The 24451-nt window shown below is 40.9% G+C and overlaps 1 long non-coding RNA gene across 4 annotated transcripts; it reads left to right on the top strand.

Annotated features, from left to right (window-relative positions):
• Positions 1-3511: 3511 nt before the first annotated feature.
• LOC120892394 (uncharacterized) lies at positions 3512-19915 on the top strand. Of its 4 annotated transcripts, none has more exons than XR_013425731.1 (9): positions 3512-3966; positions 4280-4431; positions 4621-4775; positions 6088-6268; positions 6980-7179; positions 7584-7684; positions 8176-8490; positions 15837-16002; positions 16717-19915. It is a non-coding gene; the product is annotated as an uncharacterized LOC120892394 (long non-coding RNA). The 4 variants fall into 4 exon arrangements; XR_013425729.1 differs by having other exon boundaries at positions 3512-4431; positions 16717-16827; positions 18121-19915; XR_013425730.1 differs by having other exon boundaries at positions 3513-3785; positions 3874-4431.
• The last annotated feature ends 4536 nt before the right edge of the window (positions 19916-24451 follow it).

The raw sequence follows: 24451 nt of genomic DNA, 5'->3' as shown, positions 1-24451 counted from the left end.
TTTTTGAGCACCTTCTATGTGCTAAGTTCTTTTCTAGGCAGTAAATTCAGTGGGGAACAGGACAAGTGCATGGGAGGTCTGTGCTACTGGAGATTTTCCCTCCATGTTCCTCCCATCGGATGATCCCATAGCTTGTTGACCACTTAGGAAGATACCTTTGAAAAGATCAAGTATGTGGCTCGGGAGGAAAAAAAAGATTAAGTGGGGAAAAAAGAAGGATATTAGTTTTGAACTGCTTATTTAGAATTACCAGTTTCAATCAATGACAATTTTAAGATATTAAATGCATTCCAGAGTGACTTGTCACATAAAAAAAGAAAAGGTGCCATTGCTGATATTCTCCCAGGTCCTTCTAATAAGATCAGGGCCTGTGATGGGAAATAAGCTGGAAGATGAATAGGATGTCAGAATGCAATTGAGTTCCAAGGATTTTCCACAAGTTCCCCAGTCAACATGGAGCGAACGAGTTTGTTCTGAGATGATGGGTATGGGTGCCTTTGTTGAAATTAGCCCAGGAAATGAATGCTTTCTCACCATGCGAAACAGTGTCTGGCCATCTTTTCTTAACTAATTGAAAAGCATCTCTTGGCATTTTCCTCCGAGTTAAGTTAAAGAAAGAGGTTGCTCCAGGAATGTTCTTGCTCTTTTGATTCTACATCCATTTTAATCCCATCAAGAAGTCTCTATAGATCATTCTATGGTCCAAATGAAATCAAATTCAGCTCCACAAATTACTAGTTGTGTTATTTCGGGCGAAAAAAAAAAAAACTTCTCTAAGCCTCAGTTTCCTCAACTGCAGAATAGGGATAATAGTATCAAGGCAAATAATAATAGCAAACATTGATAAAGTGATTATTTCTCCATTGAGGCACTGCCTCATTGGATGTTCACAGTTCCAAAAAGCTAAATATGTTACCTGTATTGATAGTATTACTTACAGATTACCTGTATTATCAAGAATCATGGTTGTAGTTTAGAAATTGCTAGAGGTAAAATATTATGAATATAGTTTTAAGTACAAATGGCTGTACAACTTTGGTGTCAATCATCACTGCTATGGAGTGAGCATTAGTAGTAGGTTCTTCTGCATTCAATAGGCAGATAGTGCTCCCTCCAACTTCCACAGAGTCCTCTTCCACAGAGTAGGAAAATAAGTTATATCAGTCATCTTCTTGTTGCTATAATGAAATAACTGAGGTAATTAACATACAAAGAGAAAAGGTTTATTTTAGCTCAGAGTTTTGGAGATTCAGTTCAAGATTGAGCCATACCAACACTTTGGACCTCTGGCAAGGGTGGCACATTATGGCAGAAGCACATGGAAGGAAACGGCTTATTTCCTGATCCAAGGGCCAAAAAAAAAGAAGAAAGGAAGAGACTAGGATTCTACAATCCCCTTTGAGGGCACATGCCCTAGTTTTAAAACCTACTGGTAGGACCCCCATCCTACAATTTCCACTATTTCCCCATAGTGTCCCTCCAGGTATCAAGTCTTGAATACACAAACCTTCGGGGGACATTTAACATTCAAATTATAGCATCAGGCATTTAATTGACTAAAAATATGTAGTTGTGTCTGGCTCATTTTGTGTTGCTATAACAAAAAACTTTGGACTTGGAACTTTATAAGGAAATGGAGTTTATTTAGCTCACACAGTGGCAATCTAAGAGCATTGCAATGGCATCGATTTCTGGTGAGGGACCAGGCTCACTCTTACAAGAGCCTGCTCTGGAGGGAACCTAATCCACTCTGAGAAACCAGCATCCATCACTCTATGAGAGCAGGTCCCCATGATCTGATCATCTCTCCAACATCCTTCCACCTCAAAACCATACTTTGAGGAGCAAGCTTCCAGTACACAAAACATTGGGGGTCAGACCATATCCAAACAAATACCTATTAAAATGAATGTGTGGATTTATTTATATGCAATAGTGATTCCTTGTTGAATGAAAGAGAGAGACGGTATTTCCATATGCCCTGATTCTGTGACCTGCTCTCTGGTTTGTTCTGGAAGTTTCCAGCCTAGCAGAGCCCAGGAATACAAGCATTTCCTCTTGTGCATTGTCCCTGGTGCAGCCTGCCCACACCTCAGCCCTGCAGAGAGCTTGCTCTTCCTGAAGAAGAAAGGAAAGAAGCCCTTCCACTAGGCTCCTGCCCGACAGCGGTCTCCTTTGTCCATGGCTGCTGGCCTCGGGTCTTTTCTTTGTTCTACTCTTCTTATGGGATCCATGGTCACCACTAAAATTTGCTTGTAGCTTCCCTAACCATAGTCTGATGGTTCTAGCCACTTTGCTCCTGGTTACGATTCAATCCAGACTCCTGATGACCTCCATCCTGCCTTGCCCCTGTCCAACCTGCAGAAGGACCACTCATGGTACTATGAACCTCCTTGCAGGGAGGTAATTTGGTCTTTTAGATATTTTGGATCATATGGGCTGGTTAGGATAGTGAGGGTGGGAGCTAAAAAAATAGATCTCTGAGCATTTAGTGATGTCTAGTCATTCTATTTGGTTTGGGCATAAATTATTGTAGCAAGAAAGATGGCTTCAGATGGTGCTGACTGGGAAAGGCTTGGTGGACTACTTCCCGGGCTTCACCTGGTCCCTGGATTCCCCTTTATCATCTTTAAAATCATCCATTAATTGTAGGCATCTGCAAGAAATGTTTTATGAGCACCTACTGTGTGCTGGGTAATGTGGCTGCTGAGAAGAAAGAGTCTCTGGTTGTTGCTCACAGTCTAAGTGGGGGAGACAGACAAGTAAGTTAGCGAGGAGATTAAAGGCCATGAGTCATAGAGTTGGTAGTTGTTTTTCAAATTGCACAAGAAGCACCTGTTTTCTACTACAGGGGTAGTTGAGCACCAGAGGAAACCTTTCTAGGCACAGTTGCAATGTACTGAATCAGAAGAGTCCGGGATGAACTAATTAGGGGAAGAAGCAGGGGCAGTTGTGTTTGGACACCAAGCAGACTGTGCTCAAATGCTGTCTCCACCACACGTGAACTGTGTCATTCTGGACAAATGACTGATTCTCTCAAAATGTAGTTTCCTGAGCTCCACTATAGATTAGCCTTTTTGTTTTTTCATAGATTTTTCTGAAAATTAGCAAACTATTTTTAAGCGCTAAACTCGTATTCAATAATGAGCAGCTAATTGATACATGGAGACTCTTGTTATATGTTACGAATTTATCAAGGAACGACTCAATGATAATTGAAACTGGAGCATGATCCATTGCACATACAAAAGACTTTCTGCTTAACTGCTGTTTGCAGTGGTGTACAAGATGAGGAAACAGAGGGAAAGCCATGCAATGTGGATGGTTAGGCAGAAAGTTTGTTGAAGGCCTTGTGTCTTGGCACACACAGGGTGTTCTCGAAGGGGGTGGAGCCGCTGAGGGCTGGCCACTTTTCAGTAAAGGTTATGTGGAAGCAACTAGATACCCCAAGATGATGTGGTCCTCCTTACTGTGGACTGTCTGATCTCTGTCTGCACAGCCTTGGTTCATTTACCACCTGGCTGCAGAAAATAGAAAGCCAGGCACCACTTGGCTTCTGAAGAATTCTCAGCAATTTTTCAGAAGAGTAAAACATTCTCTGTGAAATTCTTGGAGATTTCTCCCCTTCACTCTGAAATGCCCTGAATTTCAAGCAGCTCTAATGTTGCTGACTCATATCTCGTTTCATAAGAATCTGGGTTGACTTGTCATCTGTTATAAATCTCTAGTTTACGGAATCTCTCCTGCTGGAAGGTGGACCAGGAAGTCTGTCAAAGGGATTCGAGGTGGGCTAAACAGAAGTTGAGGTTACAAGCGTCCAGGGATTTTGCTCACTTTTTCTGGTTTTTCTTTTTGTTTTGTTTTGTTTTTTAGTGAAAGGAGATCTTGAATGTTTTTACAGAAGGTCATTATTTAACTTTTGCTTGAGGAAATGTCAAGAGGTGGACTTCAAAGACATATGTCCATGTAAGGCTGATGGTATTTAACGTAAATTTCCCAGGGTTTTTTTTTTTTGAAAGCTTTACAGAATCTCTCCCTATCTCTCTATCATTCATGGAAAGAGCATGTTGACAGGCGGCACATTTTCTCTTTTTAGGATTTTACTGTGACTTTCTCTACCAAGGATAGGGACCACAAGCTTCTCTGGGAAACTGGATACCCAGGCTTCAGTGTTGAACAGGAAATGAACAGATATGGCAAAGTACAGAAAGAGAAAAAAAAAAGAGTCTGGACTGAAGATAAATATGACTTATGTCACAGTTTTGTTTTGTTTTCCCAGGAATCATCTCTATTGACAAAGCCTACAGAGTAAACACCACGGGACCCAACTCTGAGTTCGCAAGCCAATTTAAATCAGGGCAACTCTTTTCGGTGGAGAATAAATTTGCCTATGCCTTTGAACAGGTTTCTCAGTTCCCTGAGAATACACAGGTGGATAGGCTAATGGATGGAGGGGGAGGGAGGGAGGGAGAGATGGAGGGACGGGACTGTGTGGATTGGCAATCCTGCCAGAAGATGTAGCTGTGGACTTCCTCCATCCTGGTATGTATTTTTTCCTTGAGGTTTTCTTTATTTTCTGAGGTTGTTGTTTGTGACAATTATACTCCCCTCTCTTTTCAGTTTAACCTTTCTTGGCCAAATTCAAGGTCAGAGAGAGCGATCTGCTACGGTCTGCCTAGTAAAATGCATGTCTCCTGATTAGGAAATTGAGCTTCTACCATTTGCCAAGCCTTGGTTGCTTACAGGGAGAGATGCTGACTCATAGAACAGGCAAGGTGATTCAGATATGCAAATACATAATTTATCTACTCACACTGATTTTGTTAACAACAGGTCTGTGGCATCTGAGGAGCCGTCAAGTACTCAGGTTTCATTTTGCATAATTATACAATATGCGATGATACCACCTCATGTCTCCTTATTGTTGTGTCATCACTTTCCCTCTGTAGAGATGGAGCTTTATGAAGGCAAGGGCTTCTAGGCTTTTGTTAACTGGACTTACCATCCCGCAGAATAGTGCCTAGTGTGGTAGAAACTCACTAAACGTCTGAGTAACTGGGTGACTCAACACATGGTTAGGATATCTTCTCGTCTTTGCTTCTCCTCTTGGTTTCTGCAGTTTTCTGGTATTTCCCTTGGGGAGGGCATGGAGTATCCCTCCAAGGAGAGACCTTATGAGTCCTCTTCAACATCACATCAGGAGCTGGATTCCCAGGACCGATCTTTCTCACGAACATCAGCTGATTTTAAGTCAGTCTTTCTGTATTTTTTTTTTCTTACTCTCTCTTTACTTCTGGCTTTGCTTATAGTAGAAACCTATTTTTAGGTTATCTTTATGTGCATACACTTATTTCTAAAATGTTATCAAACCACATTTTATGCTTTATTCTGTTCCCCGCAAACTATATTTTATTTTCTTTATACCTTCTAATTTGCTCCTCTCGTAGATAGTTCTTCCCTTCCAAGTCACTAAACAGCAATTTGCCTGAGTTTTCTTGATAGCATCTCTCTTTATTATGGTATCTTCCACAGCATCTTTCAGCACTCTTTCAACATGGGCCAGACCAAATAAGTACCTTCAATGTTCTTGGCAAGCATTAACTCCTAATGGCTTACTCCTTTTTAGTTGTCCTTTAAGTTAAGTATCCAGATAGACTTGAAGTGGGAAACAGAAGGTCACTTGAGCAAGGATCTATTTTCCTAGATAAGGAGGAGTAAGTAGTCTTCTAAAAGCTGTATCTACAAGCAGGTTCTTTCCAATGACAGTGGTGGGTTTGTCTAAAAGGGTAGATAAACAATCTTGTGAAAGAGATAGTGAAGTCATCTTTGTGTATATAACAGTACATGCAGTTTTAGACAAGTTTCAGATATAAAGGCAAAAGGGCAGAAATAAAAGAAATCAGTTATCCATATGATGAATGGTGATGAAAACAAATATCATAACAAGAAAGACTTGAATAAATTCAATGAGACCCTGCATATCGTGTTGAATAATCATAAAGACAACAAAGTCAATTAGAACTGAAGTGAAACAGGAGGGCAAAAAACATGATTAAAAAAACTCACTTAGCATCCTCCCTTTAACAGAAAAAAATACCATCAATTCCCAGTGAGCAAGGACTTGTGCTTGGATCATGAACCAAATACCTCCAGAATGAGTGTCTGCAATCGCTAAGAAATACAGCTGGGCTTCACATTGTGTGCCAGCTCCAGCTGAATGGTCGTGGCTGCCTGGAACTCTGTGTTAGGAGCTTCTCAGTAGCAAGTGGTATGTGTGGGAAAATGTGCTATGATTGTCAGCAATGTCTACTTGGGCATGGCATGTGGAAGTGATAGCATGGGTTCTGTGAAATTTTCATTGTTGATTCTTGTCTAATTATTCCTTCATAGTATGCTTTATTTTTCCATATATATATATATATATATATATATATATATATGGAAAATATATATATTTTTTGGTTTCTAAATTTGATGTTGTAAAATTTGTTTCTAGAAAGATTGATGTATCATAATAGCCATCTGGCTCTTGTATTGTTTGCCCAGTTGGGGCTATTACAAAATTGTACCCTATCTATCACCTCTGACAGACTTCATAGCAGAGAGCAAATATCCCCCTTGGACTGTGAAGAAACAGATTTTGATCTAAGAAAGCAAAGAGATATGCAATATAAATTCACTATTATTTTTATTAGGGAAATGATGCTAGAGACTTCAATGACTTTGCAAAGAGCTCTGTCAGTTCAGTATGCTTTCAATTGCAAACAACAGCAAACCCAGTCAACAATGGTTTAAAATTATGTGACTAAACTATTCACACCACAAGATTCAGGAAATGGGTGGTTTCTGATATTTGTTCAATTGCACAATAGCATCACAGACTGCACGCCTTTGATACCCTTGGAATGTTTCTCATGGCTACCAAATGGTAGCCACGGACCCCAGGACTACATCTCATGCCTACCTTTATGTCACAAAGCACAGGGCACGGTGAAGCATCTGTGACTTCTGCTCCTTTCATCAGTAAAGAGAAAACTTTCACGCGTGACCTGTGAACTTTATATTCTCTGTTTGGAAGATGCCCCGAGGCTCACCCTGGTTGCAGGGGAAACTGAAAAAGCTCACATGTAGCTTTCCTGGCCTCTGTGGTGAAGGAGGCCAGAGAGGAAGGCTTTGGGGGTGAGTATTGACTGATCAGCCAATCGATTTCCTCACGATCCACGTCTTTGATGAGCAGGCATTCCTGCACAGACTTTCCCCATATAGTCCAAATGAAGTCAACTCATTTGTCTTTCACAGTAAGTCCACATGTAATTTGTTTGAAAGTATAGCTTGAAATGCAGCATCGTCGGGTGAAGTACATCAGATCCAGATGTAGATTTTTCTGGTCTGGTGATAAAAGGCCAGTTGTCTGTTCCTGTCACACAGTAAAGGGACAGGAGAACAATGGCTTTCTAACTTGGAAAAAGAATGGGAATTACATACACATCATCGTTTCCGGATGCCTATAATAGCAAAGACTTTGTCCTGACAGTGGAATGAATTCTTCTATGAGGCCATTTGCCCGTTCCTGTCTTTTCTAGGTCTGCTAGGATCTGGGAGGACTCAGGAGGTCATTATGCTGATGATGTTTGCTGCCACCTCTGAAGTAGACCTAGGAGAAGATTTGCTTTTCTGAGGAAATGTATGACTTCCCTAATTTATTTCTTACTCCTGTAGGCTCATGAAGCTAACAGTCACAGGGATTTTGTTAGTAATTTTCATTTGGGTAACTGAAAGGCCACGTCGGGGTAGACGAGAGTGTCTAAGTTTTGGGATTAGTTTCTAATGGACAATGCCTTGTGAAGAAATAAAAAAAAAATATTAGGAGGGGTCTTGGATATCACAAATCTGTGGGAAGATCAGTGGAGTAGAAGTAGGAGAATAGGAGGGAGGGAGGAAGGAAGGGAGGGGAAAGAAACATGGAATGAATGTAACAGAATTATGTTTCATACATCATCTCACCTTTATGTATATGTAGTACTGCATTGTGTTCTATTCTCACTGCTGCCTACCCCCATGTGCAGTTAGTACCCTGAGATGCCACTATGAAGTGTTAGTGATTGACACAGTACAGGGCCATTGATGATCCTTCTCCAGCTTTATTTTAACTCTTCTTTGCCTCTGCTCTACTAGCTGCTACGGTCTGGACCTAGTTCAAGTGCCCACAAAGGTCCACTGTGATTGAAGACTCGACCCTCAAGATGGCATTGCTGGGAAGACAGGCCTTAGGTCATTAGGGGATGCCCTTGGAAGGAAGGAATTGTGACAGCTCTCTGCCTTCCTTCCTGTCCGATGATGGAAGCCCTTCTACACGCATGTGCCTCTACCATGAGGTGACACAGTGGACAGGCAAGGCCTCACCAGAACCAAGGCAATGGCAGCACCATGAGTGGAACCTCACAAACCACATTCTAAATAAACCTGTTCTTCATGAGAAGGTTGTGAGAGGTATGTCACTGTAGTGACAAAAAGTTGACTGAGACGTCGGGCATTAAGTACTTCTGGCTTATTCCTTATTAGGGAATTACTGAAGTACATTTTCTTCAGTGTAAGGGATCCTGAGACCCACTGGAACCTTTTCCAAGGAAATGTCACTTTAGGAAAATGCTAATCAAAGCCTTTAAAAAGGACAGCATGGAGTTGTAAGGAAGTAATAAAAATAAAGAGCAAGTCAGAAATAGGTTTGTTAGAGACAAAGTATGAATTGGTTGAAAGTAGATTTGGGAGATAATTATGCTAATGTAGACCAACTGCTGTGGCTCTCCTCTCCTGTGTGTCTTGGCACAGCGCACTACCCAGGGGCATGTCCTTAAAGCCATTGACCCATCCTGGATACAAGCCAAACAAGGAAGGGTCAAGAGCAGAAGCCCAATTAATCAGGTACCACCAGTATAGGCGGGCCAGGACCTAAAGATGGAAGGTCAGCTATGACGGGGGAGCATGAAGGTGTCATAGATCTCAGAACACAGGCAGGGTCCAGAGTCTAGGAGGTTAGCAGTTTGGCAGAAATAACTCTGGTAATAAGCACTGAACTTGGACCCTAGGGCAGAAAGTACTCCATTGTATTCTATTATCACTGCTGAATGTGGATGAATTGCTGGGCATTGTCAGAAAGTCTCAAAACGATTTTTTTTTGTGTGATTAAAGTCAGGAACAAGATACCAGTGAGATCTTACTGAGGTTTTACTATTGGATTCTATTTTTTTTTTTGCTTTTTAATTTTTTACCTACTCATTTATTTATAATAATTTTGAAAGCATGCTATTATGATGATTAATAATAGCTGACATTTTGAGAAGGAATGCCTACAATAGGCTAGACATAGTTCTAAGTGTTTTACATAGAATAAGGATTAATACAATATAATAAGTGTTAACATTATATAATAGTATATACTAATATAAGGAGTATTTAACCTTTACAACAATATGATATTTTTGTCATTTTCACATTAAGGAGGGGACATATAAGCGTCCATAACCCTCAACATTCTTTACATAGGCTCTCTACTTCACCCACCCCCTTTCATCCATCTATCCAACTATCCATCCAAACATCTATCCTTCCACTCATTCATTCATTCTGGAAATTTGTATTCAATTTATTATTATAGGTCCTGGGAATAAAAAAGTGAACATGTTTACGAGTAGCTATCTGCTTAGGAACTTTACAGTCCAGGAAGGGATTCAGATGGCAAAATCATCCCTTGTGATAAAGTGTGATAGGTAACAGAAGAAGATGCAAGATGCCACATGAACTTCAAAGGGGCCCTGGATGTTGTTTATCAAGAGGCAGAAAAGGTTCCCAAAAGGCATCCGAATTGACAACAAAGGGTCACTAAGTATTCAGCGAGTAGGAGGAAATTCTGTTAAAGAACTTGGAAGGTGCACATTTCTCAATTGAAACATAAAGTGGGAAGAACAAGAGGAAAAGAGATTAGGAAAGAAAGGAAGGCAGGAAGCCAGGCTACCAAGGGCATTCTGAAGGGCTTGAATTTTATCTTAATGACACCGGGAAGCTTTTTGATGAGTGTTAAGGAGAGGAGAGACATGATTCATTTATTTTGCATTCTAGAAGCCTTGCCCTGGCTGCAGTGTGGAGGATGGACGGAATGGGGCAGGACTGAAGGCAATGTCATTTGGGAGGCAGATACAGCCTCCACGTGAGGGGGGGTTGTCGACTGAGGTGTGGCAATGGCCATTAGGATGAAGAAAAGTGGATGACGTGGAGAGATAATGAGAGGTTCTAGATCCGCAGAACCTGCTCTTGGCCTTCCTCATGGAATGTGTGATATCGGGCATATATTGCAATTCATCTGGAGAAGACGTCACTGAGCAAGACCTCACACCATATTTCTAGTTGGGTGCCTGAGGGGTTATGGAAAACCTATGCTTCCAAAATGTACATTTTCACACATGGTAATACAGGACAAGAGAATCTCTCATTTTCATAAAAATAGGGCCCAACATTTATGGCAAAAAAAAAAGAGTTATATTCAAGCATTAGGGAGCTTGGTTGACAGTTGAAATCTTTTTTTCTGAAGTTATCCAGCCAAGAGGAAGCTATGCTGTGAGGCATTGAAATATGGGGCTTAATGGAGAGACCTGGGGGAGCTCTTCGCAAGATAGTTATTTTGAAAGAAGGGGTAAAATAGAAAATTGCCATGCTGCCACACCAACGCCCTACCTTCCCTTCCAAGTGACCTTTGCTTTAAGGGAAGAAAGACTTGGAGCCATATTCTAAGGAAGCAAAAATGACAGTAGCATCTTGGAAGAACCCAGACTCAACCTTGATGCCCAAGCCAGGCTGTGACGGAAAACCAGAGAAGCCTCATTCCTCATCCATTTCCTAACCAGGAAGTACACGATAGAGATTCCTTTTAGGAATCATATTGCCTCCCTATTGAATTTAACTTTTTTCCAATTGAAAAGACTCATATTTTACTGCCTGTCATTTCCGCTGCTATTCAGCAGACCATTGAGAGCAGGGGGTTTTTTCTGGTCTATGGAGCACACCTTCATGGTTGTTTCGTGCCACATTCTGTATCTTACTCTTCCGTCTCTGGTGTGGCTAGCTCAGGCCTAATGATCGCACTGGCACCAGTGCTGAATCTAAGTCTCCTGTGCCTTATCTTGAAAAGAATCATCTCACATCTTCAAATGGGCATCTGGAAGAAGCCAGATGGAGGACTCCTTCTTGCCAGTCTGCCACAAGTTCTTATTCCACGGCTTGTCGTCTCCAAGGCTCTTCAAGCACAGCGACTTTTCTCCCTCCATGGTCATGGAGCAAAGTCTGACAGCAAGGTGGATCCCAGGGAGTGCCTGTGACGTCCCCGTTGGCTCTTGCCTGGAGGACTGGAACACCTGTTTTCCAACTCTCCCCCTACACTTCTGCCATGATCCTGGATATCCTCCATCCTTATCTTTCTGCCCCTGTTGTAATCCCCAAGAGTTATTAGAGACTTTTACAACCTGCCTCCTATTAGCTCTCCCTGGATTACTATGGCTCACCCAGGCTGGTCTTTCAGTTTCCTAAGTGCACCTTCCCTCTCACCTAGGACTTTCACTTGTGATTCTCACTGTATGAAAGAGCCTTCCTAGACTTCTATCTACTCTTCAGGTCTTGGCTTAATCCACATTTGCTCTGGAAACTTTCTTTACTTATCCATCCCACAAGAGTTCTCTTTCTTTCCCTTATCAAATTTCTTTTTTAAATTAATTTTTAAAATTTATCTATGACAGCAGAATGCATTACAATTGTTATTACACAAATAGAGCCCGATTTTTCATATCTCTGGTTGTATACAAGGTATATTCACACCAATTCGTGTCTTTATACACGTGCTTTGGATAATAATGTCCATCACGTTCCACCATCATTTCTCACCCCATGCCCCCTCCCTTCCCCTCCCACCCCTCTGCCCTATCCAGAGTTCATCTCAATTCTTTTTTAGGGTTGCCTGCTTGCATGTCTGTCTTCCCCACAGATTATAAGCCACTTGGAAACAAATGTATTTTTCACCTTGAAATTATCAGTGCCTAGCACAATAGCTACCATAGAGTGAGATCTTGGTAAATTCATGCCAACTCTTTAGGGTTATGGGAAAGAAATGTTTGCTTCACAACAGAAATCATCCTCGTCAATCAAGGGAAGTATCTAATATTAATTCATTCATTCGTGCTTACTCCATAAATATTTCGAGTTCTTATGAATATGCCAGGAACTATTTTGAGCACTGAGGATATGGAGATAAATATGACATATTTTTTTTCCTAAAGACATTCCACGTTTGTTTGGGTAAATAGAGAAGTAAATAGTTATGATATGGTGCATGCTATAATAAATAAATGCATAAGTTGCCATGGAACATAGAAAATTAGTGCTCACATCTTCCTGAGCATCTAAAGACTTGGCACCTAACTGAGTCTTGATGAGGGTGCAAGTGGGAAGGCGTGGAACAAGAGGAAAGGAGCAATTGCTAGGAAGAGCCGAGATGTGGAAAGGGTAAAAACTGATGAAAACTGAGTGGTCACTGAAGCATCTGATGACCACGGTGTCTCACTGGTCCTGTCAGGCTCCTGAGAAGCTGAACAATCATGCATTTTGATGTAAATAAAAAAACTGAGTGTGATTGGTTGATTTTAGGTAGGAAAGGAATATGCTCACGGTGGGTGGGTGGTGCTTTACAAAGAGCCCTCTAGCAGTAGTGTGGACTCAGATAGGAGGGAGGTAAAGTCAGAGGAAGTAACAGGAAGACTCTTCAAAGATATTGGGGAGAAATATGGCTGACCTGCTGGGTCTAAGTTTCTGGCAGTCTATCTGGAGAGAAAGTGAAAGGATCAGGAGTGAATGAGGATGGAGAACCAAACTGCCAAGCCTTGAAGTGTGCTTTTCCTTCTTGTGTTATCGCCCTCTCTTTTCTTTAGATAATTACTATTTGTCCTTTGTCATTCAATTTAAAGATTGCCTCTGGCAAGTTTTCTCTGCCTCTCTCGCCTCAATCTGATTAGGATACCCCTTCCTTTAAGCTCTCATTGAATATCCTATGTAGCCTCGGCAACACTAAATTATAAGCAATTTGAGAGCAAAAATAATGCCTGATTCAACCCAGCAAAACGTTAGCGGAGTATCTGGCACCTGGCGTACACTCTGAGAGTATTACCTATATGGATGAATAGATGAGTGACTAAATGACTGCTTAGAAATGAGAATTTTAAGAAAAGGAATTGTTTAGTGAGATTCTCAGATTTCTGCTTGGACAAAAAAAGAAAATGGTGGGAGCATCACTGAGATGTGGAAGAGGGGAAGAAACCAGTTGGGAGAATAGTTTGGGAAAGGTGACAATGATGACATCTATTCAGGACTGGTTGGATTTGAGTGGCTTAGGAGAAGAACTCATAAAAGTACTCTGGCAGGAGGTCAAGAGTGGCGACTAAGCAGTGGATAGGTAAGTGGTAGTTAAAAATGTCATGCAGTTTAGTCATCCAGGAACACCGTGTGCGTTGAGAATATAAAGTGTCTAACAGAGAACCCTGAGGATCACCAACATATGGTGCTTGGCTGGAGAAGCACTCCTAGAGGCCTAGGAGGGATTTGTAGACATTAACAAAGTAGTTTGGAGAAGTATTGCTGTAGAAGACAAGAGAGGAATAAGTCTCAGGAATTAGCATTTTCAAATATTTCCAAAATGACAGGTATCATAGGGGGTTGAAAATGATCAATTCATGTGTGTGTGTGTATGTGTGTGTGTGTGTTATTTTTGTTTGTTTGTTTTTAGTGCTAGGGATGGACTTCAGGGCCTCACACATAGTAGGCAAGTGCTCTATCACTGAGTCATGCCTCCAGCAGCCCCTAAGTGTGTTTGTTGTCATTGGGGGATGTTGGAGATGCTACAGAGTGGGTGATGGAATGAGAAATGGAATCATTAGAGTCAGTGAGTATAATACCCTCCTCTAAAGAGCTTGTTTGTGAAAAAAGAGAATGGATGGCATAGAAAATACTGAAAGGTGAGAAATCAGCTTTTGAGTTGGGGATGCTAATTTTTTAAATGGGAAAAAATAAACAATATTACATCTTGAGAAGAAGTAGTGATTTAAGAGTAACATTATACAATTTTCCTATGTACGTATGAATACACACAGTGAATCTTCCCAACATGTCCAGCCACAAGAAATTAGTTAAAAAGTAGCTATAGATAAATGGCAGAAAGATCAATATAGGGAAAGGAGTAGGGAGTGGGGAGAAGGAAGGGGAAGGGGGGGTGCTGACTCAGAATAAGATATATTCCATGCTTATATAATTATATCAAAACAGAGTCTACTGTCATATATAACTAAAAAGAACCAAGAAAATATAAAAAGAGGTAACATTGATAAATAGGTGGAGATGTTTCCTGGAACAAGGCTTAGGGTTGAATGAGCTCAAGAGTCCCAAAGGATGGATCACCATTGTCCGAGGCAGAGTCACATCTCCTCTGAGATTAAAGGGAGATGAAAGGGTGAAAACACACCTGTATTTGAGTTAAGTGGGCAATTCATCCATACCTTATTTCTTCCATTTCTCTGGTAAGTAGACAGCAAGATCATCTGCAGAGAGTGAATGGGATAGAGGTGATAAAGAGAATTCTAAATGCTGACTTTGGGACTGGCTTCTCCAGTAACTCAACATGAAACTAGACAGAGAGGAAAAGTCATCCTGTAGCTGTGCAGATTTTGCTGAAGATGAAAAAGAATGTATCTGTTGTGCAGCAATTTTCACAGTTACACGATTTGCTTAGCATCCGGAAATAGCTTGGGTCTACCTAAAATTAAAATTGCAGATAATTACAGAGATGCAAATTGGCATGAACTGGGTACATACGTGAATTTCTAACCTCAGATCCATGATTCATGGTCCATGTGCAACTTTGGGAGTAGACAGCTTGTGGACTCCTAGAAAAGAATACAAAAATTTGTATATCTAGGGACTTTTATGGAGAGAGAGTTCATTCTTCGTTTTCACTTCACTTTCAAGATGTCTTTGATCAAAGTTTTAATATTAAAAGATTGAATGAGGAATATGATAGTTGTGGATGAATGAGTGATACTCAAAAGATGATGAAAGAATGAGGATGTGATTCCTTTGGGTTACGATATTCCTTTGGATTACTTATGTTAAAACATATGTGCATCACACACATGCACACATACCTGAAAAAGGACTAAATAGCCAGAATATATAAAGAACTCTCAAAACTTAATAACAAGAAACAAATCACCCCAATTGGCAAAATATTTGAACTGAATGGCAAATGATCACATTAACTGCATTAGCCATTCGAGAAATTCAGATTGTAACCAGAAAGAAATACTACTACACAATTATTAGAATAGCTCAAGTAAAAAAGAAAAATAGACAAGAATGTCAATATACCATGTCAGTGAGGATGCAGTGAAACTGGAATACTAACACTATTCTAGGCTGCTCAGTATTCACCAAAGAGAAATAGAGAGAGTGCTCTGAGACAAAAGGGAATTTTAGGGGGTGATGGAAATACTCTACGTCTTGATTATTTTGGTGGTGATAAGACAATAATTATTAAAACTCTTCAAAATGGATAAAACTGTTCACATTAAAGTTAAAATTATTTTTGTTGTATGTGACATATATCTCAAAATATGTAGTGCAAAATTCTATGGAAAAAAGTGCTCTGAAGGGGAATGATAGGGCCGTGTGTAGATGATTTTGAACTATTCTCAGCATCACCTTTCACACAGAGTGTTTTTTCTTTGATGCAATCTCTTCTCCAATTACAGATGCAAAGCACAGAAGGCTCTAAGTGTTTCATGGAGAAGAGCTTCTGGGAGAAGAATCTTCATGTGGTAACAGCAGGAGGAAAAAACCCTACTATCAAGATGAAAATCAATGGAAAACATCTGGGCCCTCCCCCAACTAGAGTCCTTTCCCCCAATTTATTTTCTAGTAAGACTTTGATTTTTATTAAGAATGGACTCCATTGCCTTCCATCATTAAGCCCAAACACAAACTTGTTCCCCAGAGAGCGGCAATCACGTTAGTTCCTCACATTCCTGTTTTGCCTTAGAGAACAACAGTGCAGATGAGCATGTTAGATCTCTGTTCATTGATTAAAGCCAGCCTTGCTAGGGATACATACAGAAAAGGGGCATTTCCTTAAATCAATACAGAAGAGCTTCCATTTCCTGAGGACCAAGCAAAGGGATGACACAGAACTACCAGGGTTTGCCCAAGCATCACAAAGCACCAGGGACCTGGATATGTGGGGGGGGGGGGCAAAAATATATGGGTGGCAAACAAGAGAAAGTGAAATTGAGGATGGGAAAGGGCCAAGCAGGAAACAAGAGCAGCTTTAAGCTCCTCAAAACTTTCACAAGAAGCACGTGTAATGAACTGTTCCATCTTTATCTTCAGATTTGAATTAAAACAAATCAAGTTGAGTTGAATTGAGTGGTCTCAACTCAAGATCAAAGAGACAACTCTGTGACATGGTGTCCGGAAGACGAGGTGTCACTTAAGGGAACTCAAGGACCCACTCTAAAAGCATCTATGAGATCAGGGCATCAATACATATTGTTGATAGTGAAGACAAGGTGCCCTGTGGACTCCAAGGTTTCCTCTTACCCTCACATATCTCCTCTTATTCCAAAATGCTTACAGGATAGTCCCTGGCCAACAGCTGGCGTGCTCTGTGAAGAATTTCTACATAAAACAAGTAGCAGAGAAAACTGCAGTTAACCCAGGGGAACTTCCCCGTGCGATAGTTGAAGGGTAAGTCCCTCCCTAGAAGCAAGAGCTGCTATTAAATAAGACACAACTGCTTTGAGCTTAGTTTGCTGGAAGGAAGTGACGAGGGACAGGGAGAGGGTGAATTTAGTCAGAAATATGGAAATTAAACAGATGCCAGAGTAAAGAGGATACCTGATCAAGTTTTTTTCCCCAAAAATATATTGGAGGGAGAACAAATTTTACCAAAATCATAGGTAAAGAAGAAGATAATCCAAGTTAAACTTAGATTATTAAAACTTTACTGCCGATTGAGAAAAAATTGACTTGGATATAACAAGGATCTGTGTTTAGGAAAGGTAAAACCTAGTGCAGACTGCTGGGGGGACAAAAGCAGGTGAGTTCCCACCAGTGAGGACCAGCCCAATACAGCCATTGATAAGATGGAAATCCGGGGTGGACTAGACCCACAACCAGCAAGAGGTTTTCATCAATTCCTTAGGAGGGAACAATTAGGAATTAAAATGAGAGTTGTATTTACATACAATTTGACTATGCTAAATATAGTTTTGTTTCCATTATACTTATAGCTAAACAAGCCAGTGTTTCTATTTTGTTAGGGTCCTGGCAAATGAATGATCACAGACTCCAATCAAATAATTGAATGAGTGTTCAATAGAGAAAATGATGTCAAAGATACAGGAAGGAGTCAGGAAATAGAGCAGTGAAGTAGTGCTTCACCAGTCACCCATCACTATCTCTAGGAATAAAGGGCAGAGAGAAAAAACAGTCACCGGAAGCAAAGAAGGGAAACAGTCAATGTGGGCCACTCATAGGCCATCTCATCTTCTGATGAGACTCTAGCAGGTGGAGCACCATGAATCCATGGGAGAGTGAGGAAGGCAGCAAAACTTTGTCTCCTTTCTCCTTGCTTCTTTCCAGTGGTCCCATTGGCTACCTCCAACAGAAGCCAGAGCCCACGGAACTCCATTGCTGTAGGGTGGATAGGTTAGCCTCTCAAGGCAAAGGTGAGGGGGGGAGGAAGAGAGGTGAGCAAAGGCCCAGAGACAAGATTGCCTGCAGTCCAGTCCCCCAGGCCCTCAGCAACCATGCTGGCCTGCAGGCAGCAAAAACTTACGACTTAATGTTGCTAGTGTATCATGGGGTGACGCCAGTTCCTTCATTCTTCTACATGAAATTTAAATATTAGTCAATGGTTATGGTGTAAATTAGCGGAAAACAAATAATCATGACATTTAGCTTTCTTAATCTTGCTTTAATTGCTGGTGTGAGGCCTACTTTGCTAATCATGACTACCATCTTCTGCCACTTACTCAGGTTCCTGGTGCCTTCTGCCTGTACCTGGCTGGATAGGTGGTGGCCTGAACCTTTATTCCCACAGGTCTGTGTCCTTACTGTTGTTGCTTTTGGAGGGGATGTAAGCAGATTCAATTTTTAATCATAAATTCTGTTGGGTAAAAGGCTAATAAGAAGTCTCCTTGAGGGCCTCCTGTGTTGCAAGCATAGTCCCCCTTGTGCTCACTGATGGCAGCAATCACCCTCATAGAGTTGTCGCCTGGCATTGATCCCGTCAGGCCAGGATCAGTCATGCAGGTAGGAACGTCCCCCTTCTCTGCCTGTTGGTGCATCTCCACAAGGAACCACACATGGCTGAGGAGGAATCAGCTTGAATTTCAAGGGAGTCAGCGGGTAGCATCTTGTTTCCAGGTGTTTCTCCTTTGGCATTAGGATCTCCAAATACATAAGCTTTCATAGAGCTAAACCAGGGAATGTCATTAGTATTACCTGCCCATTGTTGCATTGCCCTTGTCTTAAAATGCGCCACCTGGTTGGAGGTCCTATTCTGAGGGGTACTGTTTCCAGGCATGTGTCATAAAGTTCCACAGACTGAGAGGTTTAGAAAACAGAAACTCATTTTCCCACAGATCTAACAGTCCAAAGTCCAAGGTCAGATGTGGCAGTGCCATGCTTCCTGGGAATTCTGTGGGAAAGGATTGTTCTAGGCCTCTCTCCTAGCTTCTGGTGGTTCATGGCTTATGTCAACAGGCCTCCCATCTCCACACTGTATTCTCCCTGTGCGTGTGTGTGTGTGCGCGCGCGGACCTGTGTGTGTGTCTCCTTCCATGCACAAATTAGTCTTTTTCTATAAGGACCTAAGATACATTGTATAAATGGCTAACCATGCACCTGTGTGACTTCGTCTTACTCAACTGATTGTATCTGCTATGACCCTATTTCCAAATAAGGTTATACTCTGAGACATGGTTGGTAGGTCAAGACTTCAGCATATGAATTTTAAGGGATATAATACAATTCAGCCCATGACAGGTGCCATAACAATCAATAAGCCTATTTCTCCTTCCACACCAAGTGTTTGAGTCGATCACCTGAAGTACCCCTGAAAGAATGACTTTTTCGTAGCAAAATGGAAGGTCTCCATCACAGTTACTACTCCATGAGGTCAGAGCATCTTAAATGACCACTTCTGCTATCTTTACGAGGTCCTGAATTACAGGATTCTTTCAAGTGCTCATTGTATATAAATGCCAAGATTGAGGACCACCAGACCAGATAAGTAGCCCACTATATAATTTTTTTTCTTTCTGCCTGTGTTATGTTCTGTGTTGTTCTGTGTTACATGCATTTCTTATAAAAGTTGAAAATCTTGCTGAAGCAGTTCTGTACAGATGAAAATAGACTCAAATGAAAAACAACTTTGTTTTTGATTAGATCCACTCTTTCAGTATAAGCACTGATATATATCTTGGTAGATATAGATTTTGCATTGGGGACAATTCTAGGACTAGCTCCTCAAAGGCTTTATGTTTTTATTATCGGCTCTGTAATCATGTTTAACTTTAATTAATTTATCTTATACCAGTTTATATTCATGTGCACACACATATACCCGTGCTCACATAGGACATAAGCAACTATTTGTGTGAAATATGATTTGCGTGACAATAAGAGATTCTTTTTGTCTTGGAGTCAATCTCCCTTTATCCCACTTTGAATTCCAGAATTGTCACTAATGTGCCAGGCAAAAATCCTTCTTGCTACAATATTCTGTGCAGTAGTCATTTGTTCTAATAAAATGTTTCCTTGGACTAAATATCTCTGATGCAGTAAAAATATGACAGGCTTGAGGATAGGGAAATACAGGCATCATCTCAAGTTCTACCCCTAAATGTCCCTGTAGAAGTGACAAACTATATCTATGGGTAAAAAGAATGGTTACTGATATTTGATCCAAAGAATCACATGGAATACTTGTGAAATGATAGTTTTACTGGCCCATTCCATACCAATCACTTGAAATCTCTGAAGTAGGGGTCAGCAGGGATTTTTATACTCACATTAACCCCCAAACCCAACTTACATTTTTATAAACTCCTGACTTGGGGAAGTGCTCTCTCAGGTTATTTTTATAGTCTATTCCTGTTCTAATTATGGGTGGAAACTAAATAAAGGCCACTATACTTATTAACCCATCATATCAAGTTATTCTTTTCAGTTTTCTTGTGATCATCAGGTAGAAGGATGTCCTGGGGATGGGGCCCAGGATGGGAACTTCTGATGAGTTAACAGTTTGGTGCAGCAGGAGGCCCAGATGTCAGGTGCAACCAGGGAAGCTTGGATGACTTGAGGACAGAATGAGGGCCTTAGGGATAAATTTGGGGATAAGAAAAAAAACCTGAATGTGTATATTATCTATAAGTGTGTGTGTGTGTGTGTGTGTGTGTGTGTGTGTGTGTATGAAACAGACTAAGTACCCAAATTATAGAGACATTTATAGAAATTGCTAAAAATGATAGTGCAGATCTATATTTATTGAAATGGAAAGATGCACATGATGGATTTCTAAGTGAAAATTGTGTCTTAGGTTTCACTTTGGAAAAAAGAAATATTCCCTTGGAATTTGGAGACTATGCATTTGAAGTCTGGCTGAGTTTCTTAAGTGGTGGGAGTAGTTAATTTTTCTGCCTTCTTATTTCCCTTTTGATATGAACTAATTTTTTTTTTACAATGGGAATTCAATAGTTTACAATTGGAAAGAGCAATAAAGCTATTTCCATTCTGACAATAAAATGTTGTGCTGGTTGCATGTGGATGGCAGTTGTTTTTGGACATATGAAGGACCCAACAGAGCCAGTGTGAGGGGGAGTTGGGTAAAAAACAATGACGATCCAGGAAAGAGCAGAGGGAAGAAGAGCTATTCCAGGAAAAGCTTCAATCTCCCAGGTTCTTATCAGCTTGCTCTCTGGCCCCCCAGGTGTGTGCAGCACTTTTTGCCTTCCTGGGGCTAGTAAGCTACCTGTGGGTCACTACAGCCAGGATCATTGTAGTGGTCAGGCCACACTGGATTGTTTAAGATTTAACTCCTTTGTTTCTAGCTGCCAGCCTTCAAGTTTGCCTGGGGTTACCTGCTCCACAGACCAATGTATTTATTTCTGATTCGCAACCCAGGATTGCAGGGTTGACTAGCAGCTTAGAGGGAAGCAAGGGAATGGAGTCTATTTATAGCAGACAGCAACAAAGGTTTCCTTTCTTTTCTTTACCTCGAATTGTATTTCTCTGAAACTCTGCCCATGTTGCACAGAAATCAAAAGGGCAAAAGAACAAGTTCCTCAGAGCTGGTTGCAAAGTTCCAGGGCTCTGTTTTTAGAGCAAATCTGCCAGCTTCAGAGGAGGTTGCAGCCACCCTCGGATTCTAAATCAGCTTGATGGCGGTGCAAATAGATGCAAATGAGGGTCAAATCAATTTCCATAATGAACAGCACAGGCAAAGCGGACTCCTCTCCACCTGACTCAAAATTACTAGAAAATCCAATGAGGGCAAGAAAAAGAAACAAAGAAAGAAAGGGAATGCTAAGTGACTAGAAAACTGTTGCTCCTTGGATCTTGAAAATGGAAATTGTAAGGTCCAAGAATGATTTCGGATTTTGTTCTGGAAGCTTCCATAGAAATGGCTAATTCTAATGCAGATCCTCTGGAGCTTTTGGTTGTGACCAGGCCTCCTTTTGCTTCCTCTATTATGTTTTTCTTTCCCTGTTCCTGAGCTCCATGTAGTACCACACTGGTTGGCCTTTGACAGCCTCTACCTTTTTAGCAACTTTGTTGAGGTGGAATTCATCTGGCATAAAATTCACTATTTTAAAGTGTGCAATTCAGTGGTTTTAGTATATCATAAAGCTATACAACCATTACCACTATTGAATTTTGAAACTTCCATCACTTCCCAACAGAAATCCATACCCATTAGCAATCACTTCCCATCCTCCTTCCTCTATGTTTTTGGCAACCACTAATCTAACTTTCTGTCTCTGTGGCTTTGCCTGTTCTGGAGGCTGCATATAAATGGAACCATGGTCTATGTGGCCCTTCGTGCCTGTGCTTTCATTCTGCCTCCTATTTTCAACATGCACCCATGTGGTGGCACACATCAGTACTTCATACCTCCTTATGGTGGCTTAGCCTCTTTCAGCATAATCCACATGAGGGATATAAATCTTTGTGTCTCAGAGGAATGCAGTGAACTCTGCTTATTTTGCTGAAAACCACATGGAGTGGGAGGTATCAGTAACATGGCTTAACCTTATGACTTGTACATTTGGTCTTTGCCCACTGTTCATTTCCCTGTATTTTAGAAATTAGCTTCATGTCATTCAACTGATGCTGAGCTGAGCTGGGCTTATATTAATCATTAACAGGTGTTTCAATAAGCCACAATGCAGACATTGGATTCCAAAAAGTATTTTGATACTTCTGGCACAGCCTACGTCTTCGCATATGGTTGACTTGCTTCTTCAAGGGAGATGAGATTCGCTAGAAGTATGATACATATGGGCCATTGACTGAACCATCTGAGGAATTTTTAATTGGTGTGAATATGGAATGTAATAATTTATATGAATCCATTGCTTTTAAATGCTTAAGTACATGGAGAGAACTAATTGAATGGGCTTTATTTACTGGAAGGCCCTCAATGCCTTTGGATATCTCCAAATTTCTTCATATAAAGCTATACTTCCATGAAAATCATTAAGATGCATTTTTGAAATGCCTCTCTTGTGCATACCCATACTTTGAAGAACTATGGTTTCCTACAATAATCATGCACAATAAGCCTTCTGCTCTGGACCATTCAGTCGATAGAACATCACACTTATCAGGCAATACACAGGTAGAATAAAAATTGAAGCTCTTGATTATGCCTCCAAGGCTGTGCTTAAATCTGTTGGAGGACAGAGGAATCAAGTTCAGCCTTAAAAATGTTTTCATTGCTGGGATTAAATATTACAGAGCATGTTTGACAAGTGGGCGAAAAGAACATACCAGAAATCTATTTTTCTACAAAGTGCTAACAAAGGAGAAACCTCCTGAGAAAGAACTCATTTATTCCAGGGCTGCTCTGGGATCTCAATCTGGAGAGATGAGTTCTCTTAAAGTCTGTGTAGAAAGAATTCCAGAGGGTCACCACAGTTGTGAAATGGACTCAGATCTGGACAAGCAATTCCATCTTTCATATTAGTGTCATATTATGGAGAGGATGCCAAATTAATGTGGTTTTTTTGTTGTTTTTCAAGATAAAAGATGACACATCAAAAACAGTTGGCTCTTGTGTTAGGCCATTGGGTCTGTTCTCAGCCACACAAGGGTTCAGGTTCACTATGCATGGAACTTGGGTAGGGAAGTTTGAGGAATATTTGCAATAGTGATTTTCTTTTCTAACACAAGAGAGAAGTAAACGAATTGGCTGGGTGTAGCAATTTGACTCTGTCACTCTACAGGAAATAATAGAGATTTTACTAGAACTCTTTCAATCGTTCAGATTGCACCCCAACCTACAGCCTTAATGTCCACCTTCCCCACACTAAACTCTGTCAAATATTTGAACACAAGACCTATAGGTTATAGTTGTGCCTATGCCACAAGCACAGCACAACAGACAGTGACAGATCATTCTCTTCACAATAGCACAGAACCCAGTGTTGTCATACATCAGGAACACTGTGGAGCGGGAGGCAGGAAGTTTGGGGTAGCTGTACCTACAGCAACAGTGTGAGGGTAGAAGGGTGGTAGGGATTTGAAAGGGTAGGGAGACTACCTTGTGAGCACCCATGGGATTAATAGAGAAGAGTCACACAGCTTCCTCGGTGGAACTGCTGTGGGCATAGCCAGTCTATGCCAAAAGATATTGTCCCCTTTCCTATTGTCCTTATGTGGCAAAGGTTGGTGTATCATCTTCACAGACACATGGGAGAATCATCAGCATAGGTGAGAGACATGAGCAGGGTTCTGGAAGTCTGCAATAGCAAATTTGGGTGAAAGCCAAAAAAATAAATAAATAATAATAATGACTGGAACCATAAAAATAACAGCTATTGAATATACTGTGTGCTAGGCTATTGAATATACTGTGTGCTAGGCTCTATGTCAAGTGCTTGCATTTAGTGTTTCTTTCAGTCCTCACAATAACTCTTTGAATTAAATACATTAATTACATCCATAATACAGTCAAGGAAATCAAGGCATCATGAGTTAGTCTTACCTTGGAAGGGCCATTTTCAGAATTCAAATCCAGGTTTGTTTTCTACTCCTAGCTCACGCTCTTAACCTCCATAGAATATTACCTGCTAGGTTATAA

Source organism: Ictidomys tridecemlineatus, chromosome 9 (assembly GCF_052094955.1).
Source record: "Ictidomys tridecemlineatus isolate mIctTri1 chromosome 9, mIctTri1.hap1, whole genome shotgun sequence".
NCBI classification, from domain to species: Eukaryota; Metazoa; Chordata; class Mammalia; order Rodentia; family Sciuridae; genus Ictidomys; species Ictidomys tridecemlineatus.
Note: the sequence above shows the minus strand (reverse complement) of the source record. Positions and strands in the feature narration are given on the sequence as shown.